The sequence below is a fragment of the Colobus angolensis genome, unplaced genomic scaffold, assembly GCF_000951035.1.
Source record: "Colobus angolensis palliatus isolate OR3802 unplaced genomic scaffold, Cang.pa_1.0 Scaffold34, whole genome shotgun sequence".
Taxonomy (NCBI): domain Eukaryota; kingdom Metazoa; phylum Chordata; class Mammalia; order Primates; family Cercopithecidae; genus Colobus; species Colobus angolensis.
In genome coordinates, this window is record NW_012116710.1 from 3,016,903 (window position 1) to 3,028,947 (window position 12,045).

Sequence of the window (12,045 nt, forward strand, 5' to 3'; positions counted from 1 at the left end):
CCCGCCGCAGCCAGGAAGGCCAAGGTGCTGCTGGTGGTCGACGAGCCGCACGCCGACTGGTAGGTGCCGAGCGCTGCCGCCTTCGGCGGTCGGGATCCTCCGGCAGCCGCAGGCCAGGAGAGGACGGTCCCAGGTCGCCGAGGAAACGTTTCAGACCAATAAAAAGGAGGGTCCCTGAGATCCCACTGGGAGGAGGTGGGGGCTGAGCGCGCGCGCATTTGCGGGATGAGGGAGGGCAACCATCAGCCCGGAAAGGCGAACGCTAAGCTAAAATACCCCTCAATTGCCCCGGGTCTCCCGGGTCACATACAAGAAGGAGCTACTTTATGCAACAGGAAAGGCTCTTAGGAAATAGTTTTTTAGGGGGGAGAGGAGGGGACAGACTTGTCAGCTTAGACACATAAAATCTGAGGTGAAATAGTCCCAGGTGGCCGAAGGAACATTTAGGGCCAGTATAAAGGGTTTAAAGTAAAAGGTTTAACTTCATGAAGCACGGAGTGAATTTGGAGTGGAAATTGGTATTTTGGAGGGAGAGGGTGGTCGTGGTTTTTTTTAACCTGGACCCATGAAGGCTGATATCAAGTATTGACATCAGGTTGATGAAATCACAGATGTGGTGGCCCAGGTGTACACGGGCTTGTTCCCCGGAGCATGGCTGAAGTCTCTTTATGAATAATAAAATTGTTGTATTTTGTGCAGCAGGGAGGGGACGTGTGACGTGTGGGTTTTTTTTGTTTTTTTTTTTTGATTGCTTGTTTTTCTGAAATGTGCGTGGTGCTGGGGGGGGGGTGTGGAAGTGAATGGTGGCTTTTTCTAGCAGAAAGATGAAGACCTTGGTAAAATATTATGGATCATTAAAGAGGCATAAATAAAAGGAGACCTGCCTTAATGCAGTAGATGGGAAACTTCAAGAATTTTTTTTTCTTTTAAAGGGATAGGTAGCATGTTTCCAACTTAGAATGGTGAAGGCTGCTGTTTGGTAAAAGTAGGAATGAGGTCCACTTAAGACAAATTAGTTAAAAGCGGCTCTATTTTATAGTTAACCTAGGGAATGGTGGGATGGTGAAATTGACAGGTGAAGGACTTGGAGAAATGAAGAGGCCAAAAATCTGGGGTTGCCTTTTCTCCAGGAATATGAGCAAGGGTTTTGTTTGTTTTTTTCTCACAGGGGTTGAGGTTGGAGACTGGACCTGAGTGTTCTTCCCAGGAGGGGTGCACAGAGAGATCACAGAGCTATTTCTCTCCATTTCCTCTTTTGGCTGCTTCACTGCTTTCTCTCTGTAGCATTCTCTGGGAGATCCAGAGGGAGGGAGTGCTGGCGTGTGGGTGTGATGGAAATGAGATGCAGATGTGGAGATGCTTGGGTGACTTATGTGGTTGGCCTTTTCAAAAGAGTAGAGTAGAAAATCCGAAAGGACTTTTGCCAGGAAATGACAAAGGTACATGGAAGAGGGTAATGGGGAAAGTGTAAATGCATATGATAGTGCCACTGGCAGCCCTCCTTAGGAGAATTACTCTGACTCAGTTCATATCAACAAGTGCTTATTAAGGAGGAAGGGAAGGTAACCAAGCTAGTAAAGGTGCTCAGTCAGAGCATCCATTATATGCCAAATGCTGTACTCTCAGCATGGTATCTCATTGCATTTTCTCCACAAAGCTGAGGCTTAGGAAAAGTAAGTAGTATGTTTACAATCATATAGCCAGCAAGTGGTAGAAGCAGGGTTTGAACTTAGGCCTGTTTGACTCCACTGCTTTCATTCCACTGTGTTTTGTTGCCTCACTATTATTATTAGCAATATTAATAACAAACTCCCTCTAGGCAGTGTGGGGGCCTTTTAAGAGAAACTCACTCAAATTTGGGACACAAAATGGATACATGAAACAGTTAAAAAGAAATCTAGAATTATTGGTTGAGACTAGTGTTTCAGGCAGTCAACAAATGGAGTGGTTAGTGAGAGCCAGAGTTATTGGAGAAAGCTTCACAAAAGATGAGTCTTTAAGAAAGGCCAAGAAAAGGAGGAGGAGAAATGAGAATGACATTCGTGCTTTATTTTTCTATGCAGGAATCTGACTGTTCTGTACCTTGTCCTGATTTCTTATCCTATTAAAGTCACTTGTTTTGAGTCTTATTGCCGGTTAGGTATCTATAGATAGGTACTGATACTCATTTGTATGGGTATGATGAAGCTGCTGCAGATTTCTGTTTAGTTATAAATGCTTCTGTAGCTTAAGATTTGAAACTCTCTTTGGATAGTATTCTCTAGGAAGACTATTTGGCATAAACTAGAGAATTTGCCTTGCCCTGGAGACTAGAAGCCCTGATGGAAGTCGTAGAAGCCACTTTCCTATGGGCTGACTCCCAACTGTTTTCCTATTTTCTCTGAAGTAATAACATTGATTTATTAAAACTCATAAGCCCAGTTCAAGTCTAGTTCTCGACAGTAGTTCTGTGTTCCTGTGTTTCTGTGCTTAATAACAATTCTCAGAATTGCTCTTCTAACATGGGCCTAAATTTGTCAAAAACATCTCAGTTAAATATTGATGAGTGGTTTTATTGAAAAGTCTGTATGAGTTAAGGAGCAGGTGCTTGCCATGACAAAAGCAGTGACTTACACAGGTGATTTTTGCACTGAAGGCTGATTTCAGTAAAATTGTCTCACAGTTTAATCTACCTAGATAGTATTCAATGAGTGATATCGTATATGCCCTATATTATTTTCCTGGTGCTGGAATAGGAAGTCAGAGTGTAGTCTCAGTAGAACTTAAGAATACTGGTCCCCTCTGAATTATAGAATGCTAAAATAAAAAGGGTTTGAACAGCATTTAAATAACAAGGGATGTAAAAGAAGGGCTTAAAATAAGCAGCCTCTCAGCATCCTTAATACACCGCAGTTTCGTTTGAATTTCTGTCATTGTTATTGTGGGCAATTGGAGACACCACCACTGACCAGGTTGATGGAAAATTGGAAGATGTTTTTCTTTTGCTGGAAATGTTTTGATTGGTTGTTTTTGAGATCTTTAGATTAATTGCACACTAAAAGATTATTGAAAAATTTATCTATGCTATTAAAAAAATGAAATCAAGCTCTTTATATACCTTATTATTTATTATTAGTGTTTTTAAAATATTGCCAGAAAATGAATGTCCTCTTTTAAGGTTCATGGCTAAATTTGAAATGCAATTAAGATTGCACTTTGGTGATTGTGCTTAAGCAAGAAACAGGTGTTTATGTTGTTTCTTCTGTGTGTTATACTCTTACTAGTGAAGAGGTAAGTTTTCTCTCAGATTCTGTCCTGCCTCTGTTCCGGAGATTCTGACCCCAGTGATCAAGTGAGCTTTTCATCCTGGCACGGTGTTTCAGTGTTTGATTCAGTATAGCACAGGTACCCTTGAGTGTCTAGACTGCAGATGTAAGTCAACAGATATTTATGAAGCACCTTTTCTGTCCAGGGGATATTTGCTAAGAAAAATGAGAGACAGTATCTGCCATCTAAGAGCTTACTGTCCAGATAGGTAGATAAGATAAATACTTTTTTAAAAAATTTTACTAAAAAGTAACCCTTGGGCCTTTGGATCAACAGCATTGGCATCAACCAGGAGCATTTTGAACTGCAGAATCTCAGGTCCCACCTCATACCTACTAAGTCAGAATTTGCATTTGAATAAGATCCCCAGGTGATTCATAATCACATTAAATGTTAGATGCACTTAGCTAAAGGATATACCATTAGTGCTAAGGGTGTGGCAGTAACACCAACTACTGTCATTTATTGAACAACATATGTCAGATGTAATAAGCTCTGTACCAATCTAATTTACTCCTTACATAGCAATGTAATACTGCAGAAGTGTGAGAGTTAAGTGATGGATCTGGGCTAGAGTGGGAATGGAAAGTTTCTCAGAAGAAGTGAGGTTTTAACTGAGCTCTGAAGAATTGGAATCAAAAGAGATAGGTTTGTCTCAGTCCAGGCAGTGGATAGCATAAGGAAAGTACAACAGCAGAAAAGAAGGGGACAACGAAGAGACTGAATTAATGCTGGATTATCTAGGTGTACCTGTCTCCATTCAGGCAGTGGATAGCATAAGGAAAGTACAACAGCAGAAAAGAAGGGGACAACGAAGAGACTGAATTAATGCTGGATTATCTAGGTGTACCTGTCTCCATTCTTTTCTAGCCAGCCTTTGAGCATTTCATCAAGAATAGAGGAATTCAAAGTACAGCAGTCTGCTTGAACTAGTGCTTGTGAGTGGCTCTAAAAAATACTTGAATTTGGACTTGAAAGAACACTCAAATAAGGTTTGGGGCTTCTCTTTGTTTAATACTTTAAGCGTCTTATTTCTAACCTAAATATACTGATTGCACAGAATTTGATTGTTCATAGCAGCAGTTGCTTGTACTTTAGAATTCTCAGATATTAGAGCTGAAAGATCATCTGAGTTACTTTATAAATGGGGAAATCTTGATCTCGAGAGGGGACGTGGCTTGTTCAAGGTTACTCAGTTAGCTAATGGCAGAACCAGAACTAGAATCTAGAACTTTAATCTCTCTACCATGGTTTTTTTTTTTTTTCCCACTCTACTACAGTATGCCTCCATTTTTACTATTTTCTACCTTTAACTTTTATATTTTTCCATCCCTTACTATCTCAAGGACTGGTGGGGACTTTTAATCTCATAATGATAGCATTTAAACTTGAAGGATCCTGAATCATCATCTAGCCTGGAGAAATGGAATGCTTTGCCCAAGGTCAAATAAGAAGTTAGTGAAAGAATGGGAACTAAAACTCTCATCTGACTCCAACTCAAGTTTCTTTTTATTCTTAAGTCACTCTTTTAGGAGATTTCTCAAATTCTTTTTCTCCTGAAAAATACTGTTTGTGTTGGCTTCTTTTGAAGACTCATCATGGAGCTGTAAGTGCTTAAAAAGACCATGTAAGCACGCTCACACTGTTAGCCACACCAGCAATTACACTATTCCTTGTTTGTGTTCATTTGTGTTATTGTTGTTTCAGCAAAGTTCATTCTAAAATGGTTGAAGAAGTCTGGGCCGGGTGGTTCACACCTGTAATCCTAGCACTTTGGGAGGCTGAAGCAGGCAGGTTGCCTGAGCTCAGGAGTTCAAGACCAGCAACACAGTGAAACCCCATCTCTACTAAAATACAAAAAATAAGTTGGTTGTTGCAGTGTGTGCCTGTAGTCCCAGCTATTCGGGAGACTGAGGCAGGAGAACTGGAGAGAGAGAGGTGGTGGTGAGCCGAGATCGCACCATTGCACTCCCGCCTGAGCGACAGAGCAAGACTCCATCTCCAAAAAAATAAATAAAATTAAATGGTTGAAGAAGACTCTTGGAGACCTCAACATCAAAATCCAACAGTCTAATAAAGTTGGTAGGACTGTGCTGTAATGCTGACCTTCCTTTCAGGAACCCATTTTTACGTTAGCGTTCCTGTCTACCTAAGGTTGCTTGCTTACTGTCTTTCTGTACCCAAGTTCAGATCTGTAATAACCTTGTTCTTTTTAATATCTTGCTAAGCAAAAAGGAATGGAGGCCTTAATAGGTTTTCCTGATGTGCATACCTTTGCCTCAAATTTACAAAGGATATAAGGATGACTTAAACACTGGCCTTGTCTATTGGAATCTTCCAGTCCAATGGGGGAAGACAGGCATTTAAAGAGGATTTTAATATTGTATGGTAATTAGTATGCATAGGGTGCTATGGGAACACAGAGATAGGTTATCCTGGGGAATGAAGATGTTGTAGTTAGAAATGTTCCATTAAAATGTGCCACAGGCCGGGCGCGGTGGCTCAAGCCTGTAATCCCAGCACTTTGGGAGGCCGAGACGGGTGGATCACGAGGTCAGGAGATCGAGCCCATCCTGGCTAACATGGTGAAACCCCGTCTCTACTAAAAAATACAAAAAACTAGCCGGGCGAGGTGGCGGGCGCCTGTAGTCCCAGCTACTCAGCAGGCTGAGGCAGGAGAATGGCGTAAACCCGGGAGGTGGAGCTTGCAGTGAGCTGAGATCCGGCCACTGCACTCTAGTCTGGGCGACAGAGCGAGACTCTGTCTCAAAAAAAAAAAAAAAAGTGCCACCATGTCTTCTTAAATAAACCACTTTGCATCTTTGGACTTTGATTTTCTAAAATTTATCAAATGAGAGGATTGAAATTTATTCTCCAGGATCCTTTCCAGCACTATATTACTTCCATGGTTCAGTTTTTGTGCCATTTTCTTTTAAAAGCATTAGCTCTAATTTTTTTCTATGCCTGTAAACCTTTGGAAGCAGAGACATATGTCAATAAATGACTAAACATTTCCTGGAATGAAAAGCTCACCTTTGAATGGTCTTCATTCAGTACCTCTTTGTTACAGTATTGCTAGCATATGTTATCGTGAAAAAAGAGGCTAATCGTGTGATGCCTGCTGTGTGTATTTCCTCATCAATGATGGGAATTGGGACTTGTGGCTAAATCTATGTGGGAATCTAAAACAAAAGATGACAATGCCACCTGATAAGCTTGCAGAAGGTCTTACAAGATTTACAGGTGTACACATAGTGGGAGTGCCACTAAACACAGAAAAACCAAGATGCAACTCTGTCTTGAGGCTACGGCATTTAACCATGACTTCACTCTAGGTGGTGGATATGATCCTGAAAAAGCTGTGTATTTTGAGTTTTTGTAAATTGAATAATTTCAAAAGCAGTGGGGCACTCACTATTTAAATGAATTGTGGAAAATCTTTTGCAAGATAAATTGCCTTTTTTATAAGAAAATAATTGTTACCTAATTTTTTTAGCTTCCCACATAGAAGCAATTGGGTATCAGAAGGCTACAATATCTCTTTAGAGAAAGGAGAGGATGATCTAGAAGCCTTTTCTGTTCTGTGGACATTGCTTCAATACTGCAGGAAGATGTAGTTTTTAATAAGGCAGTGACCTATGGAGAGAATAAAGTGAGCACATACCACAGGTCCCTGAACTCTAAGGATGTCTGTGCTGCATGACTAAGAATAGGAGGATGTATATGGGCCTTGGTGTTTGTTGCTTGACAGCAGGCATTTCAGAAATTTTAACCAGTTCATGTAAGATTGTAAAATAGGTTAGATTCAGTCACCCTGCCCTTCTTTCCTTTTCAGCAGCATGAAACAATGTGAAGATACAGGATTGAGGGAAAAAAGACTTCGAATTGAGATCTGACTCCACTGTTAACCATATAGCCTTATCAGAGTTACATAATCTCCTTGAGCCTTTCTCCCATCTATTTGACAAATTTCCACTGAGGGTCTACTATATATATCAGGCACTGTTCAAGGTTCTAGAATAACAGACAAAAATTAGTTTCCTTACCTGTAAAGTGGAGATAACATTATGTATTTCTGATACCACTATTGTGATAATTAAATAAAATAAGGTACCATAAAAGCATTTTGTAAAAGCTAAAGAGCCATACTAGTAGTTACTGTTGCATCTTTCCCTGTTTTCAGCTGCAGGTATCTAATCTACCTTGGTTCCTTTTTTGAGTTCTTAAAATTTTGTTATGCAAGTGATTGTTTATTTTGCACACTTCTGGGATGAGGAATCTTCTTTTTGTTGTTTTTTAATTGAGGGCCACTGGCTCAAAGACAGTATCATCAAAAGCTTTCTTTTGTGTTTTTCAGAAGGCAATATAACTTAGTTTTTTTTAAATGATAAAAACATTACCCATTAACTCAGCTATATTTAATAATTAGGGACAGGGCCACATAAACCTTTATTTAATAAGTGAATTCTAAAATAGCTCTCCTTCAGTTTTACTTGTGACTAATTAAGGAAGGATGGCTACAGAGGAAAATGAAGAAAGAGAGAAATACACAGAAAGCCTTTAAAAGGTGGTGCCTGTATTTGTTTCCCTGTCCAATCAAAGCCTAGAACATTGCTTTCAGAATATTTTTAGGCAAAACAAAAGCATTCACAGGTCTTAGAAAGTTAGCTTCTTTCTTAACATTCTTCCCTAACATGTAGTTGCTCATTATGCTTATTCACAGTTTGCCTCCAGCTTTTCAGACTAATTTCTCACCGTCCCCTCAATCCTGAATTTTGCTGTACTCTGGATTACCCTCTCCCTGACACATGCTGGACTTTCAAGACCTGGTGCTATTATTGCACAACTGCCTTTGTTTGGAATGCTCTTGTCCTGGTTCTCTTACCTTAACGTTGATTTTCTTTATTTCATTCTCCGAGGGTAAAGGCATTGCCTATTGTTGAAAAAGACCTCTCTTGTCTTCTGCATGATCTTGCTTCAGATTTCATCTCTCTTTTTCCTCCTGTTCATACTCTCACTTTCTACTGATTGCTTCTTCTATGAGTTGCTCCATTCTTGTAAATAAAGTAACAAATGAAAAACTGATCCTCACTTTCCTAATCACTCTTCCAAACATGAAAGATAAATCTCACTTATTACTTATCCAGTTATTTGCCCTTTTCCACCGACACTGGCCTTCTGCCTTCTTTGTAATATTGATACTGTTCTTGCTAGGGAACCTAATTGCTAAATCCAGAGGAAGGTGTCAAACCTTCACTGATGTGTTTGACACTGTATATCTTCCCTTTGGAAGTTCCTTGGCTTCAGGACACTGCATTCTTTGTTCCTTTTAAAAATCTTTAAATAGTTTTGTAAAGACAAGATGTTGCTATGTTGCCTAGGCTAGTCGCGAAGCCTTGGTCCCAAGTGATCCTCCTGCCTCAGCCTCCCAAAGTATCAGGATTACAGGCATGAGCCACCACCCCCAGCCTCTTGGTTCTCTTCATACTTGTTTTATTGAAGTGTCTTTTCACTCTTCTTGTTCTTTCCCTTTGTCTACCTCATTAAATGTAGATGTTCCTCTGGGCTCCCTTTTCCTGCCCACTTCCTTTCTTATACTGCATATTCTCCCTGGTCCCTCTACTCTCAAGGTGTCAGTTACCTCCTAAATACCATCAGTTCCCTAATCATTACCTTTAGTCCAAAACTTTGTCCTCATCTTTAGACATACGTTCAGCTGCCTGCTGGACATCTCCATCTGGGTGGTTAAGGGTCATTTGATCCAATATTGAAATCCATGTTTTCCTTCCTATTCCAGCTCTTCTATTCTGTATTTTAAGTGGGACACCAGTGGTTGCCTATTTCAAGTTCTCATTAACTTTCACCTAGAACTTCTGCAAGTCTCTTTATGATTTCCACTTAGTAGCCTGAATGAACTATTTAAAATGCAAATTTTACCTTTTTACTCCTTTGCTTAAAGTTTTTCAGGGGCTTCTCATATCCTATAGGTAGTTTATGGCCCTCCTGTGATTTGACCCCTGCTTTCTTCTCCTGCCGCCGCTAATTATTTCCATGTCCAAACTTCCTTTTCCAGCAATACTGAACTGTTTGCAGTTCCGTACACACATTGTTGCATTCCTCCTCCTTGTCTTTGCTTTCTGCTATTACAATTGCCCTTCCTCCTCTTTCCTTTTCTTGATTAAATTCATATTCATCTTTTGAGACTGAGTATGTCCTTTTCCGGAAACTCTTCTCTAACTCTCTAGATTGTATTGAGCATCTATGCCCCCTCCATGCCCTCTTTCAATACTGCAAGTATCTTTATCTCTGGACACAACACAGTGGTCTGTTTATGTGTCTGCTTCCCCACTAGATAGTGAGTTCTCTGAGGGCAAGCTGAATGTTTCATTCCTTTTTGCATCCTTAGCATCCAGCATAGGGCCTGACACGTAGATTGAGTTCAGTAAATCTTTGCCATATTGAGAGCAGCAAGAGAGTCAAAGGATGAGATAAGGGATAAAAGGTAACAATGAAGATAGGGAAGTATCCTAGGATTAGAAATATATGTTAATATGTTGGAAATCATCCTTACTCTCTTCAAATATAAGCTTTAGAATGCTTTCACTCATATCCTGTGAAGTATAAATTAATTAGTAATTTTCAACCATACTACATCATACATCTTTAGAGATTTAGCTCTGAAAGAGAGCCATAGCCCACAATACCAGAAAGTATTATCTAGTCCATGGCAGCTCTGAGCAGAGCAAAGGCAAATGGAATAAAATTGAGGACCAAGTTTCTCTTACCATATATTGACACTTGGCTCTCAAGGAACCATTTTTCTGAAAATTCTGCTGCCTGTTTTCCTCAGTGTGAGACTCCAACCTCAGGCCACCCAAGTTGTGCATTTCTGTTTCTTTAGTGAAAAAGTTCCTCTGGGCTATTACTTTGTCTATACCTTTATGAGAGTTTTGTGTGCCTTCTTCTCCACAGCTTTTTTTGGGCTTCTTGTTTTCTCAACTGCAAAGTAGGAGTGTGGGAATGGTTTAACTTCCCCATTCTAAGGGCTCTTCAAAATTATCACAAACAATATATTTGTTTTCTTGAAAAGACAACAGCTTTAATTGTAAACAGTATACTAATGGTAGAATAGAGATTTGGAGAACCAAAACATCATTGTGATTGGAACATGTTGAAAGTACATAGCAAGCTTTCATGATGTGACTCTGCTTACTTCTGCCTTGCCTTTCTTTGATTTGCCACGTACTTTGATATAACCATGAAACACTACATAGAGGTAATTGAATGTGCCATGCCCCTGTGTCTTTATTTGTACTATTCCTGCTTCCTGAAAGGCTTTCTTCTCCTGTGTCTTTACCTGGATAATCTTCAAGACTCAACTCAGTTGTTGCCTCATCTAGCATCAGGAATTAATCCTTCCTTAAATTCTTTCCATTTGTGTTAGAAACCATAATGCCATTGATTACCTATCATAGCAATTAGCCTGCTGTATTATAATCAGGGTTTGTCTGTCTTCCCTAACACCTCACTTTTGACGACACTGAGATCCCCTTGGAGGCAATGACTATGACTTTTATTTCTGTATCTTCAGGACAAAGAAAGTTTTCAGTAATTATTTGTTGAACTAATCAATGACTTATGAAAAAATTATGAAAATATCAATGATGAGCAAAAGCAACTCGTTGGTTCCCTGTAAATATAAACAAATGACAGCTGCATTAACCGAAGTGACTAGTCAGCAAGTGGTGGTATATATAAACTCTTTTTATAAAAAAGTGTAAAGTGCTATAGAAGCATTAATTATTGTTACTGGATTAGAATTTCATACACCTTCCCTTACATAAGGCTGATTATGTACCTGCTCGTGCCTCTCCCTCATTCACCCTTCTCTGAGGTGCCTAAAGACCCCATGCTTGTTTTTTTCTGAAGAACAGCTGTTGTGCTCTCTACTTCTCCTCTCTCAGACTAGGCACTAAGCTGCCTTTGTTTCCTTGAGCTTTTCTCAAGTTCTAGGGTTTGTTCGTTCTTTTCTTCTTCCTATCTAGGACCATTCTTCCATTCCTGTCCTCCCAAGCACAACTATAATCCCTTTTCCAGGATATATACCTCTTATCTCTTTCTCTATTCAAGGGGCCTAACAACTTCATACAGTAATTTCAGCCTAATTTAATCCTGTACAAAGAGGCTTGGGCTTCGTGAGAGGAAATTGAGATCCCATTTCTGTATCATGGCCTGAGTCTTTGGAGGCCCTCAACATTAATAATAATAACACAGCTGAAAACTGTCTTTTATATTTCTAGATTCCAGTGATATAGTGTGAATCCTTTTTTGTGGTACCTTGTAATGCAACTATAGCAATACATATGAATATATATTTCCCTCTTCTGTCCCTCTCTTCCCCTGATGAATAGCTAATGGTGAGAATTTAAGTTCTAGAGTCCTGTGTTCACTAACATTTTAACTGTTAGGTAGAAGGGCACCAATGAAAGATTGATGAAATAATCAGCAAACAGCTACTAACTTAAATGTGCTAGTTGCCATGAAGGCTACGAAACCAGTGAAATACTTGAAATCAAATAATTATAGAATATATGCTTTCAGTCTTGAGAACTCATATAGAATCTCAAGGAAGACAAAATTAGGACAGTGTAATGGAAAGAGCATTACAAACATTTTAAACACCTGGATTCAAGTCTGTACTCTGCCAGCTTTTTGTGTCACCATAGGCAGTTTATTCAA

At 39.7% G+C, this 12,045-nt stretch overlaps 1 protein-coding gene across 1 annotated transcript in view; it reads left to right on the forward strand.

Annotated features, from left to right (window-relative positions):
- The first annotated feature begins 6 nt into the window (after positions 1-6).
- SYN2 (synapsin II) overlaps positions 7-12,045 on the forward strand; it is a 188,165-nt gene continuing 176,126 nt past the window's right edge. The window contains exon 1 of the mRNA XM_011952319.1: positions 7-59. The gene's annotated coding sequence lies outside the window, so the exon portion shown is untranslated. The remainder of the gene's footprint in view (positions 60-12,045) is intronic.